The sequence below is a fragment of the Chelonoidis abingdonii genome, chromosome 1 (assembly GCF_003597395.2).
Source record: "Chelonoidis abingdonii isolate Lonesome George chromosome 1, CheloAbing_2.0, whole genome shotgun sequence".
NCBI lineage: Eukaryota > Metazoa > Chordata > Testudines > Testudinidae > Chelonoidis > Chelonoidis abingdonii.
Genome location: NC_133769.1, coordinates 70,315,450 through 70,328,641, shown reverse-complemented (window position 1 = coordinate 70,328,641; position 13,192 = coordinate 70,315,450).

The window sequence follows — 13,192 nt, the reverse complement described above, 5'->3', positions numbered from 1 at the left end:
CGCCTGTGGGCACCGCATTGTGGATCCCTGGCTCAGAGGATTATAAATGGGCTATGGACTATTTTGCTGTTAGATCACCAGTTCAAATCCATTTGCATGCACATCCAAGGGAAGAACTTGACTCACAATGGTATATACATACATACACACACACAGGAGACAAACATTCCCTTACCTCCACCTCCTCATTTTCATTCCATCTCTATTACTTAACTGTGTTATTAAATTATGCAACTCAGGAAAGTGTTTTGGAAACCAGATGGTATGCAAGATGCTATACAAAGTAATGTTGTATTTTGAAGTTTCATTGCAGGCCACACTCTCCAATCTGGTTGGCATATGGCCATAGAATGAATTGCTTATTAAAGGATGTTTGTGTGATGGTTGTCTGCTAGAGAAAATAGCCCTTTAGCCTCCAACTTGATATTCAGAACTGAATAATCAATCACACATTTCACAGAGTACTGTTGAAAATCTTGTTCTGATCGCACAGAACAAGGGTCCAAGTTTGAAGTTGATGCTGACATCCAAGGCATGTCAGATGTCATGACAAAGAGGGAAATTGGTTCTTAAAGCAAGAGATCACTGAGCCAAAGGACAAACCACATGCAAGTCTGGAAAGCCAGGGAAAGGCCCAGCAAGTGAGGATAAATAATATGAAATGGAAGAAGCTACAGTACAGATCTCAAGGTGAGACAGTAAATTCGTGAGCCCTTCCTTGGGTCCTCCGTGGCCTTTTAATTTATAAAGGTGAAATTCATTAGGAATAAATTTATAAATATATATTGTAACTACTCCTTTATCATTTGTTTTCTTCTGTGCAGAGAAGGCCTATAGACCTTTAAATACTGGTACCATATTGCATACAAAAGAGTTCCTCTTCTCCCACCACTCTAAGCTCTTCTTGACATTAGACTGATTTTCTTTACATGTATAAGCACTGGAATAGTTCCACTGGGAAGCACAACAGCAGGTGAGTCAGCGTAAACCAGTTGCCCGTATCTGTCAGCATTAAAACACCTTGTCAGCTAGACCTAAGCATGAAGATTAAAATGCTGGTGAGCCAGCCATGCTTCCACCACTGATGGAGCTGCACCAGTGGCAGCACTGGTGGGAAATTAAAGAAAAAAGTCTACCAGATTCACAGCCTAGGAAACGGACCCATTGCTGACATGAATTGTCAACACCAGGTCCTCCAGAATCAGGGTTGAGAATATAGATGGGCCAAAGCTCTTGTCAGGACCAACACAGGACCAATTTGAGCAAGTCTCAGTCACGCTGTCTGAAATGGTGCTGTATACTGTTCTCTGCCCTCTCTACACCAGTAGTTAAAACAATGTCCATGAGTTAGGTGGGACCCACTATTGACAACCATTATCACCAGCAGGTCAATTTCCTAGCATAGATAGAGCTAAGCTGACTTCAGTCTCAGACAGGCTCATGTGCAGAGGAGTTTAAACAGCTAAGCTAAATACCAGCAGATGTTTAGAAAAGGGATACCAGACAAATGTGAGTCATACAGTGCTTGTAACAAACATCATTAGATGAAAAAGGAAAGGCAGCATTAGACGGAGAGGTAAGAAGGGAATAAACAAAAGCAAAGGAAGCGTGCTGTCTTCATTCCCTACGAGACTGTGAGTGCCCCACTGGCTAGTGTGATGAACACTGCTGTTTCAAAGTCAAAGCCACATAGGTATCTAAAATGCTGTGTTAGATGGAGCTGTGATCTAAGGTGAAACTGGTAAGCTGGGGTGTTCTGCTCCTTTGGGCGTAGCCCATCTGTGAATAGTGCAGGTGTGGCATAAACAGATAGCTAAGGGTTAATGTCTCTTTCACCTGTAAAGGGTTAACAAACAACACCTGACCAGAGGACCAATCAGGAAACAAGATACTTTCAAATCTCGGTGGAGGAAAGCCTTTGTTTGTGTTTTTTGGGTTTTGCTTTGTTCTCCTGGTCCTGAAAGACTAACGTGCAACCAGTTTCTTGCCAATCTCCCTGCTACGTTCTGTATTATTCTGGATATGAGTATGAAGTAGAAAGCGGTTATCTCCTTTTGAACTTTTTTCTTATTTGCAATTGTTTTGCTGGAAGTATTTTAAATTGTATTTTTGCTGGGGAGGTTTTCTCTCTGGTGTCTATAAGCTGAAAACCCTTGTATAGTCTCTTTATTTACAGGATTTCTTATTTTTTTTTCTTTTATTAAAATCTTCTTTTACATACCTAATTGATTTTTTCCTCTGGTTCATGCTAGGTATTGAGTCTGTATCTCCAAGACTTGGTAGGAGAAGAGAGAGGGAGGTAGAGGGAGCTATGATGGCTCTGTTTAAGATTCGGTTGGATCAGTATCTTCAGGTAACTCAGGGAGGGAAGCAGGAGAGCCTGGTGAGGAAAGAGTTTACTTTCCTGTGTTCGGATCGGGGTCTGGATCTGTGGGTCCCCAGGGAAAGTTTTGGAGCCAGGTTTATCAGGCACCAGCGTCCTGTTGTGGCAGCGTATCAATCTAAGCTGGTATTAAGCTTAGAGATTTGTAGTACCTCATTTTTTGGCTCTAAGTTCGATTGGGGAAAGAATACTATGACGTGGTGGTAGAGGTGGGATAAGAATCCAAAAGCCAGTAAGATTATTATTTTTCTTTTCTCTCTGCTAGCTGTTTGTAAGCAGGAGAGAGGGTTTTTAAAACTACAACCAGAGAAATTTTTTTTTCCTTGCTCCTTTCTAGTTGTGCAGAGAGATTGCCTGAGGGCACACACATTAAGGTTTAACAAGGGTCTTTTGTTAAACAATAGAACTCCAGCTGTGAGTCAACTACACCAGCAGAACATATTTGCAAATGAAAGGCTTTTTTAAAATTCTTTTTACCTTACTGTGAGTAGCTAGGGGAAAAAGTAGAAAGACTCTGTTGCTAAGCAAACCCCAAGGAGGCAACAAAGAAGCAGCAGTTCAGGCAGTAAACCAGCAGAGGGCGCCCCAACACAAAAAAGCAGGAAACATGACTTCCAGGGCAAAACTGGATGCAGAGAAACAAATCAAAGACGCAGACCACAGGCGACAAATGGAAAAAAGAGAAAAAGAGGTGGAGCTGAAAGAAAGAGAAGAAAAAATCAAACTGGCAGCCCACAAAAGAGAACCAAAAGCAAAAGATGCAGCCCACCAATGAGAAATGGAAAAACAACAAAAAGAGATGGAAAAGCAACAAAAACAAAGTGAAGAGAGGGAAAAAGAGAGAAGGCATGAAATGGACTTGGCGCAGGCCAGGCTGCATGCTCCAGCCAGTCCTAACAACCCTGCGCCAATGATTGTTCCACACCACAAGAAATTTCCCACCTACAAGGCAGGTGATGACACTGAGGCCTTCTTAAAAATTTTTGAAAGGGACTGCCTTGGATACAGCATCTCTGAAGACAGTACATGATAGAACTGAGGCCACAGCTCAGTGGACCCTTAGCAGAGGTGGCGGCTGAAATGCCTAACGAGAACATGAACGATTATAAACTTTTTCAAACCAAGGCCAGATACAGAATGGGGACACCACCTGAACATGCCCGTCGGCGGTTCAGAACCCTAAAATGGAAACCAGATGTGTCATTCCCCCGACACGCCTACCACATTGCAAAAAATTATGAAGCCTGAATATCAGGAACAAAGGTTAACAATATGGACAAGCTGCACCTCCTGATACAAATGGAGCAGTTCCTAGATGGTGTTCCTGAGAAAATAGAGAGGTACATCCTAGATGGGAAACCCAAAATGGTAACCGAGGAGGGGGAGATTGGAGCCAAATGGATGGAAGTGACAGAAAAGAAAAAAGCTACTGTCAAGGGGAATGAATACCCCAGGGGGCACACCGAAATAAACCCTACAACCGAGGGCAGCCCAAGACCCCACCTACAACCCAAGGAAAGCCCGAGACTACCTATTATCCCACCTCACCAGTCTCCAGTAACCCACCTCGACTCAGTGACCAGTCAGCTGGAAGATGCTTTAAATGTAATGAACTGGGACATATAAAGGCCAACTGCCCAAAGAACCCCAACGAGCTGCAAGTCATTACACACCATCACACGAAGATCCCAGCCCCGAGCCTCTCACATCCCTTGGACGAAGGAAAAATTTGAGATGGCGGAGAAGGAAGGTTACAGCGTGAGAGACACCAGGGGCACAAGTGCCGCTATCCACCATCCTTCGTGGCACCCCAATTCCATCCAACCCACGGCCCAAGTGAACAATTTTATCCCTTCAGTCCACAGCTGTACTGCCTACAGCAAACTACCCTGTTCCAGTACAAAAGGCTGTTCAGGAATGTGGACTTTTGCCAGTAATTGACAATTATTCCAATCCCCTGTTACTGGGGAGACTTTGGGCCAACCAGTGAACGCAGCCAAGAATGCAGAGATGGTTAACACAGCCAGCCAGGCAAGCTCCAGACCCTTCCTGTTTCCTGAGCTGTCCACAGGCGACATGTCGTGCTACCAGGACCCAGACAGAGGTAGTGGACCCGGATCCCCTGGCCAACGACTGAAACAGCCACATACCTCAGTCCCAGATCCGGACTGGACCGGCAACACGCACCAGCGCCAGCAATTGCAACCCAATCTTCCACCCAATGCCAAGGACCCAACCGAGCCCTAACTGGCGAACCCCAAAAACAACCATACCCAAGAGACTCGCCAGAGCCTGAAATACCACCTGGTCTGCACCAGCGGAGAGCGGTTCACCAAGCACCGGAGGACAACCCCATTACTTAGTCTCGGCTTCCAGAGGGACCAAGCCCAGTCCACAGTCCAAGGAGAACTGGTGTCTCCAGCCTCTAAGGGATAGTTCCAGACTGGAGCAGGAGCCAGATGACCGCCTCAGAGCTTAGGGCGTGTCAGGAGCACCTCACCGCTCTCAGCTCTTCTAACCGATCCCGATTTTTAGTAGAACAAGGACTTTTTATACAGGGGACTCTTTTGGCGACACCAGGAAGACTGGACCCTCAAAAAACAGTGGTGGTTCCAACTAAGTACCAGGGAGCTCTTAGCTTTAGCCCATATCATCCCAGTGGCCATGTGGGGTAACAGACCACAAAACAGCGTTGGGCGAATCTTCCACGGAGGGGAGGGCAAGGCGATGTTGCCAAGTGATGTTCGGTCTTTGTGAGCTGTGCCAAGCAGTGGAAGCCCCAGATCAGGCTCAAGCCCCTCTGCGCCACTCCCATATTGAAGTCGCCTTTCAGTGGTAGCTGTGGACATTCCTGGGTCCTTTCCCAGAAAGACCCCCAGAGGCAGTACGTACTGGACTTTCGGGGACTTGCATACCCGTGCCGGAACCAGCAGTAGCCCTAGGCAACACCAGGCGCTAAAGCTGTGATGTCAAGTCCCAGCACACTTTTTGCCAGCGTAGGTGGGCCCTCCGACCATCCTTACAGATCTCGAGGCTACAACGTTCCTGGCAGGGACCAGAAGACCTTGCGGAACTCATGCGGTGTCGACATCACCTTGTGATTTGCCCCCCCTTACCACCATCAACCAATGGCCGTGGTTCCTTTTCGAAGGTTATGGAAATTTGGGGCCACTGATCCTAAATTGTCCAAATGAACACTCCAATGCGGGACCTAGTGTTGCAGCGTTGCTTTTTCTACAGGGCCTGTACCAAATCCCAGTTTTAGGTTTTCACCGTTTGAACTGGGTGCTGGCCGACGCAGGTTACGGGGCCATACGTTGTGCAGCCAGCAACGGGAGGGGTCTTAAGCCTTCTCCAGAAACTACACACTCTGGACTTTGTAAGCAACCTCAAACCCTCCGACACTTCTTTAGCTCTGCTAAAGCAAAACCTAACATGCTCAAAAAGAGCAACAGAGCCTGTACGATACATACTACGAGCTGTTCCTTCAGTAGGAACCAGGTTATGGTCTTGAAGGTGCAACAGGCCCATAAGATGGAAGCATCCATGGAGGCCCATTCACGTCCAAGACGGACCTGGGAGCTGTTAACATCCTCAGCTCCCAATTCCTCCTAAAGACCCAAGTGTACCTGTTCATTCTCTCAAGCCCCTTTTATTCCCAGAGACTTCAGGTTTGTCCAGTTTACAGTCCAGGGAGGAGATAACGCTGAGTGGACCTGAAAGGATCTACTACGAGGGAAAAAAGATGTGGTTGGAAAGGTGAAACCTCTTCACCACCCGGAACGTCTGCAGCGGGCAACGAATCAAGGAGCTTGTGCGTGTTGCTTCGCCCCCTTGTTCTCAGCCACCAGCGACGGGAACTGCAACGGCGTATACCCACCCATTGAACAGGTTCTATTGCGTCACCAAATTAGACCCCACCTACGAGGTGTCTCCCTCTGCCAGATTGCTAAATAGAACCGGAAATCCAGAACAATTTGCCTCCAGCAATGGACATGCGTGGTATAATACACTCATCTACCAGATGACTATGAGCATCATCCAGTGGTCTCTGGGGACCCAAACCCATGGGGAAATACGCTTTTTGCTTGAACTTACCCGTTAAGCTAAATGCGGTGTAACCGTTTCGCAACAACTATCCAATTTTTGCCCATTATGGCACCGCGATGGAGCATTGGAAAAGTGTGGATGTTGCCCGAATTCATATCTACACTAGGACTTAACCGAAGGGGTGCTGGCGAAGTACCGCGTAGACGTGAACCTGGCCAAGGAAAGGCAGCATCATCACCTGCATTGTGGGGGTGTATGAATGTAATGTACTCTCCTTTCGGGCTCTAAGAGTGCCCCGCCACATCCGCAGGAGCATGCGGTAGATGGGCTACCTAGCATTGACTGCGGTTTAATCGATGGCAAGTTGCCTACCTCGATTTGATGGGCCATTTTTTCTGACTCCTGGTGCCGAACACCTAGAAACACCTGGAAAAGGTCTTTGAGATTGCATCAGGCAGGCAGCGACTAACTGTTAAGGCCAAAAATCGTGTCAAATAGCAAAACAGAGTGACTTACCTGGGACACCAGCGTGGTCGAGAACCCATAAACCCCTACTAGGGCCAAGGCTGGAATGCTATTCCAAAGTGGCCTGTCCAAGTCAAAACAAACAGGTCCAATCCTTCTAGGCTTGCGCCGTTCCATCCTGTGTCACATCACGGCAATTGTACCACACTACAGGCCAAAATTCGCTGCCCGCGCTACCGACCTGACCAAAAAGCAACCCACAACTGCAGTTAAGTGCGAACTAATAAGCATCAGAAGGCCTTTACTCAGCTAGGCGCCGATTCATGTCTGACCACCCTGTGTTTCTAAGGCCACCGGACTTGAAAACCATTCTGTAAACCACAGATTGCATCTGCGTGGTACAGGAGCAGTTCTCCATGCAGGAAGGACGCGATCACAACTCATTCCTGTCGTGGTTTCTCTCAGCAAGAAATTTGCTGAGACGGGAAAGCTACTTGGTCAGTCAGTTGAAAAGGAATGCTAACCACTTGTGTATTTGCCTGGAAAAGCTACAACCCATCGGTTATAACTGGGGACGGCCGGTTCCAGCTACAAACCGACCATAGCTGCCGCTAAAGTGCCTTTATACTGCCAAGCGGGAAAACAAAAATCTGCTCGATGGAGTTATAGCCTCATCCCAGATTGTATATTTTGAAATTTCAACACATTTCAGAGCTTTCATAAGTAGCTGCATGTACTTCTCTGAGAGTTTCCCAGAAGTCCACTGGTTAAATATATCTTGGTTCTTAAACTGTAGGAAGTCTTTGTTATTTACATACTTAAGTAGTATATGTAAGGTGGCTATGAGTTGGATTAATGCTGTTTATTAACAGTTCTAGGAAAGGAATCCACGACAGTATGTTCCACTTCTGCAATTTGGGGTCGAATGTGTCATAACAGAATACTAAGGTAACAACAACCTGACCAAGAGGACCAATCAGGAAACAAGATACTTTCAAATCTCAGCAGAGGGAAGTCTTTGTTTGTGGGTTTGCTTTGTTCTCTCTGGGTCCTGAAAGGGATAGACGTGCAACCAGGTTTTCTTGCCAATCTCCTGTACAGTCTCTTATATATTCGAGGATAGTGAGTATTAAGTAGAAAGGCGGTTATAGTCTTTTAAAATGTTTTCTGTATTTGCAAATGTGTAGTTTGCTGGAAGTTTTTAAATTGTATTTTGCGGGGGGAGGCTTTTCTCGTCTGTGTTCTATAAGCTGAAAGACCCTGTAATAGTACATCTTGTATTACAGAGATTTCTTATTTTTTCTTTTCTTTTATTAAAAATTCCTTTAAATACCTAATTGATTTTTTCCTCTGGTTCATCTAAGGTATATGTGAGTCTGTACTCACCAAGGACTTGGTAGGAAAGAGAGGAGAGGGGAGGGGTAGAGGTGGATAGCCTGTTTTAAGATTCAAGGAGTTTGGATCACAGTATCTTCCAGGGTAGCTCGAGGGAGGGAAAGCCCTAGGAGAGCCACTGGTGAGGGAAAAGAGTTTACTTTCCTTGTGTTAGGGATCCAGGGGGTCTGGAATTCTGGGGTCCCCAGGGAAGGTTTTGGGGAGACCAGAGTTTATCAGGCACTCAGAGTCCTGATTGGTGGCAGCGTATCAGATCTAAGCTGGTAATTAAGCTTAGAGGAATTCATGCCAGTACCTCATTTTTTGGACTCTAAGGTTCAGATTGAGGAAAGAATACTATGACAAGGTGTCCAGTGGAACAGGCTGGGCACTCCACAGTGACACTCGTAGGGCTCAGGGGTTGGGGCGCATCAGCTGCTAACCTGTAGAGGGACAGCTCAGCCCGCCTGTGCTTGTGTTGCCTGTGGCTGCCGGAGTTGGGAGGCTGACACATACACAAAGCTTCCTCACGCTAAAGGCAGGTTGTAGCAAGATGCTTTGCAAAGCTGGGTACTGCTGGGACATGTCACACGGTAGTAACAGGGCTTCTTTAAATCAAGATTAGGTGTTTTTTTAAAGGGAGCCAAATTATCAGAATTTCTTTGTGATACAGTAATTAACATTACCAATGCCATCGTTTGACTCAGTTTGAGAATGCTGCAAGCCAGTGAAGCATAACGCTTGCATAGAATTTTAAATTTATCTGTTAAAATAGATTTTTTTTGCAAATTTTAAAAAAGAATCACTAATTTGATGTTTGATTTTTTTTCTGAGACATCACTAAAATCTCAGCCATCTTGATAACTAACCTAGAAAACATAACCTAAGGAAAAAGGTTTATTAGACAGACATGGCTGATAGAGAAACAATACAATGAGGAGGAACGCAACTTGGTACAGAATGTCTTAGTGCTTGTCTTCACTATGGAGGTAATTTGACCTAAATTACACTATTCCAGCTACATTATTCAAGTCGACATAATATAGGTCGATTTACCCTGATGTCTTCACTGTGCTATATTGACGGGAGCCGCTCTCCAGTCAACTTCCCTTACTCTGCTCTGAGAGCTGGCGTTTCGGGGTTGACCGGAGAGCACTCCACCATCAATTTAGCGGGTCTTCACTAGAACTGCTACACCTATCCCTGCTGCATCGATTGCAGCAGCCTCAATCTCCCCGTAGTGAAGATGAGCCCTTAGATCAGAGGTGGGAAAACTATGGCCTGCAAGACCCTCCTGCCCGGCCCCTGAGCTTCTGCCCCGGGAGGCTATCCCCCATCCCATCCCATGCTGTTTCCCTTCCCCTGCAGCCTCAGCTTGCCCCGCCACCAGTGCAATGCTCTGGGTGGTGGGGCTGTGAGCTCCTGGGGCAGTGCAGCTGCAGAGCAGGGGCCTGACCCAGTGATCTGTGCTGCGTGGTGGCGTGGCTGGCTCCAGCCGGGGGGCGCAGCTGCCTGTCCTGGTGCTCTGGGCAGCGCCGCTGTAGTGCTGCCAGCCACCGGTGCTCCAGGCAGCGCAGTAAGGGGGCAGGGCGGGCTGGATAAAGGGCAGAGAAGTTTGGGGTGATGGGGTCAGGAGGCAGAGATGGGGATAGGGGTCAGGGAGGTCAGAGGGCGGGGAACAGGGGGGTTGAATGTGGGCAAGAGTCCCCAGGGGGCAATCAGGAAGGAGAGGAGGAGTTAGATGGGGCAGTGGGGGGAAGTAAGGGGCAGGGGTTCTGGAGGCAATCAGGAGACAGAGAGAAGGGGTGGTTGGATGAGGCAGGGGTGCTGGGGGGGCAGTCAGGAATGAGAACAGGGGTTGGATGGGGTAGTGGGGGGCAGTCAGGGGCAGGGGTTCTGGGGGTGGTCAGGGAGAAGGGGTGGTTGGATGGGGCAAAGGTTCTAGGGGGACAGTCAGGAATGAGAGGAGGGGTTGGATAGGGTGGCAGGAGGCAGCCAGAGGCGAGGATTCCAGGGGCTGTCAGGGGACAGGGAACAGGGTGAGGGGAGAGGTTGGATGGGGCAGGAGTCCCAGGGGGCCATCAGGGGGTGAGAAACAGGAGGGGTTGGATAGGGGGCGGGGGCCAGGCCACACCTGACTGGGGAGGAAGATCCTCCCCTAACCGGTCCTCCATATAATTTCAGAAACCCGATGCGGCCCTCAGGCCAAAAAGTTTGCCCGCCCCTGCCTTGGATGATTAACAGCTAATTATCAAGACAGACAGAGCTCAGTATCGATGAATGTAGAATGATGAGGAGTTTGGTAAATCTTTGCCACACCATTCAGTGTGTGTGTCATCAGTATGATTGAGAAAGAAACAACAAAGTGAAAGGGGAAAGATGTGTGTTATAAATGAAGGAAGGAAGGAAATGAGACTATTCTCAATCCATATAATTAAGAGACATAGCTAAAGTTGCAACCAGCTTCCATTACAAAGTCCTAGGTTGGCACACGTATCAGTTTGGCATGGGTTCTAAACCATCACATTTACTCTGAAGGTGAAAGGGAGAGAAACTTTCTTAAAACTTTCCAGGAAAAAACAATTTGAGTAATTGGCCATTCAGTATAACCCTGATTGCAAATGCTGACTTTTGTCTAACTTCTTTGTTTCAGTTTTTCTCCAAAATGGCTTGTTACTGCTCAAACTTCCCATATAGTGAAAACTCCTTGACAACTCCTGCACCTACTGTAAATGAAGAAAATAGGTTATGATCAAGCAAATTTCTTAATCATTTGTTTTTGTGAATAGTTTTGCGCCCAACTGATTTCAATGGGAGTTAGAGACCCAGTCCAGTTTTCTGCCACTGAGTTCAATTGGAGCAGGAGCAATCACTATGGATGAAATTCACCACTATGCAAAGGGCTAGTACAAAGTCAATGCATCACTTATTCCCACTTCATTCTCTGTTTAAAAGTATAAGTAGGGCTTAAGTAGGATGTAAGCCTTGTGCTAGCCCTCTGCACATGGTGAATTTCACACCTATATAAATATATTGTCCTCTAGCGGCTTGTTGCAGATTAGAAACAAATTCAGAGCACTTCTAGAGGTGACGGTTAACAGAGATCTGCCTTAAACACAAGGGGTAAGAAGAGCCTTTGATTTGGCTGCTAGAGGACCAAGACTCCAGGCCTGACTCTGCAGGCATATGCTATTTGATTATGGAGAGTTAAGGTTGCTTCCATGGTCCCATTTTAAGGCTGATTTAGAGTCCTTCTCATATTCCAAATAAAAAGAAGAGAAAAATCCAAATGCTTTCAAATTTGTAAGCGTTAAACCACATAGTCAATTGTAAGGTGTTCTGAGCTCTTTGATTAAACTGAGTAAACCCACCAGGGAAATGTAAAATATAAATGCCACGCAGCCATGCGTAATCTCTATATACACACGCAAAACCCCTTGGAAAAAGCAACGTTATCCCCTTAATCTTGCAGCTGGATCCCTGCAACCCAGGGAATCACACCAAAGTTATAGGGCTCTGCCACCTGCACAGATGCAAGTGCAGTATCAATGCCAATTAAAGACACAAGCTGATCAGCTGCAAATGCAAACCAAACATCTATCTATCATATCCTGATAACCATGCAAACCTTTCCTGCCTAAACTCCAGATGCAGAACTATTCTAAAACTAACCCGTCAATTGATAGCTCTGGTAACTGCCTTCTCCCATTTAACAGTATCACTTTAAAGAAAAAACATGCCAAAATTGACACACAACCACACCCAGAGTTAAGGTGTTAATAAAATATGCAAATATACTGGAAAGGCGACTTGGTTTCCCAAGAAGTGGGTGATTTCAGTCCAAGACACCAATTCTTCTACCTCAGAACCATGTATAATTAGCTTGTGCCATAACCACTCTGCTGTCTACCGTCAGTCATGGCTCTCTTTTAGCATCTCTGCCTTCCAAGTAGCTTCCTCCCACTGCGTCTGTGTTTGCTGTATCCCTCCTCCACCTCTTCTAATTTATCAGCTCATATTTTTCAAGATATAAAAGGCATTTTAACTCCTGCTCCTATTTCTAACCTGTTGTGGTCTCCTTTGTACTGTCTATCGCTTGATGTTCATAACTCCTCCAGATTCTGTATACTTTAAAAATGCAAATAATTGGCTCTTTCTGTTGCCTTTCATATAATAAAGAAAAGCTGCTGAGGCACTTCACCACACACCTTAATACAGCTGATGTCCTGCCATTTACTATTGCTTTGTGCTGACAGTTCTTCAGCCAGATCTCCATCTTTCATTGCTCGTAGCCAACTCGATTTGAATTAATTTTTCAAATGAGATTTTGAACCACAGTATAAAATGCTAGTTGTTTTACTTCATGTATAGTCCCATTATTCTCTAGGTTGGCTGTAAAAAATGTGATCGGATTTATTTGACAATATTTGTTCTTAATAAATCCGTGCCATTTGCTGGTTGTGATTCTGTTATCCTCGAGGTATTTTCAGATTAATTGTATATGGTCCATCATTTTACTAAGGATTGAAGCTAGATTTCCTAGATCTGGATGGATTGATTTAATGTTGGTACAGCATTTTCATTTTTCCTTTCTTATGATACCAATTTTTCATTACTTTTCAAAACCGACTTTTAAGTGTTCAGTATATTTATTAGGAAATCTTCACAATCTGGGATGCATATCATCTGACTTACTGACTAGTGTATATTCAATTGTCTTCTCTGCTGCTTATAAACAGCATTAATTCTGACTGTCCAGGTCTGTGTTCTTAAACAGATTGATTTAAAGGATCAGTTCAATAGCTCAGCCATTTTAATGTCATTCAGGATTTTATCACCTTCATTTATTAATGAGCCCACATCCTCTCTAGCATTTCTTTTCTCCCCAATCTAAAAGTCCTCTATATGTTCCTTAGCCCT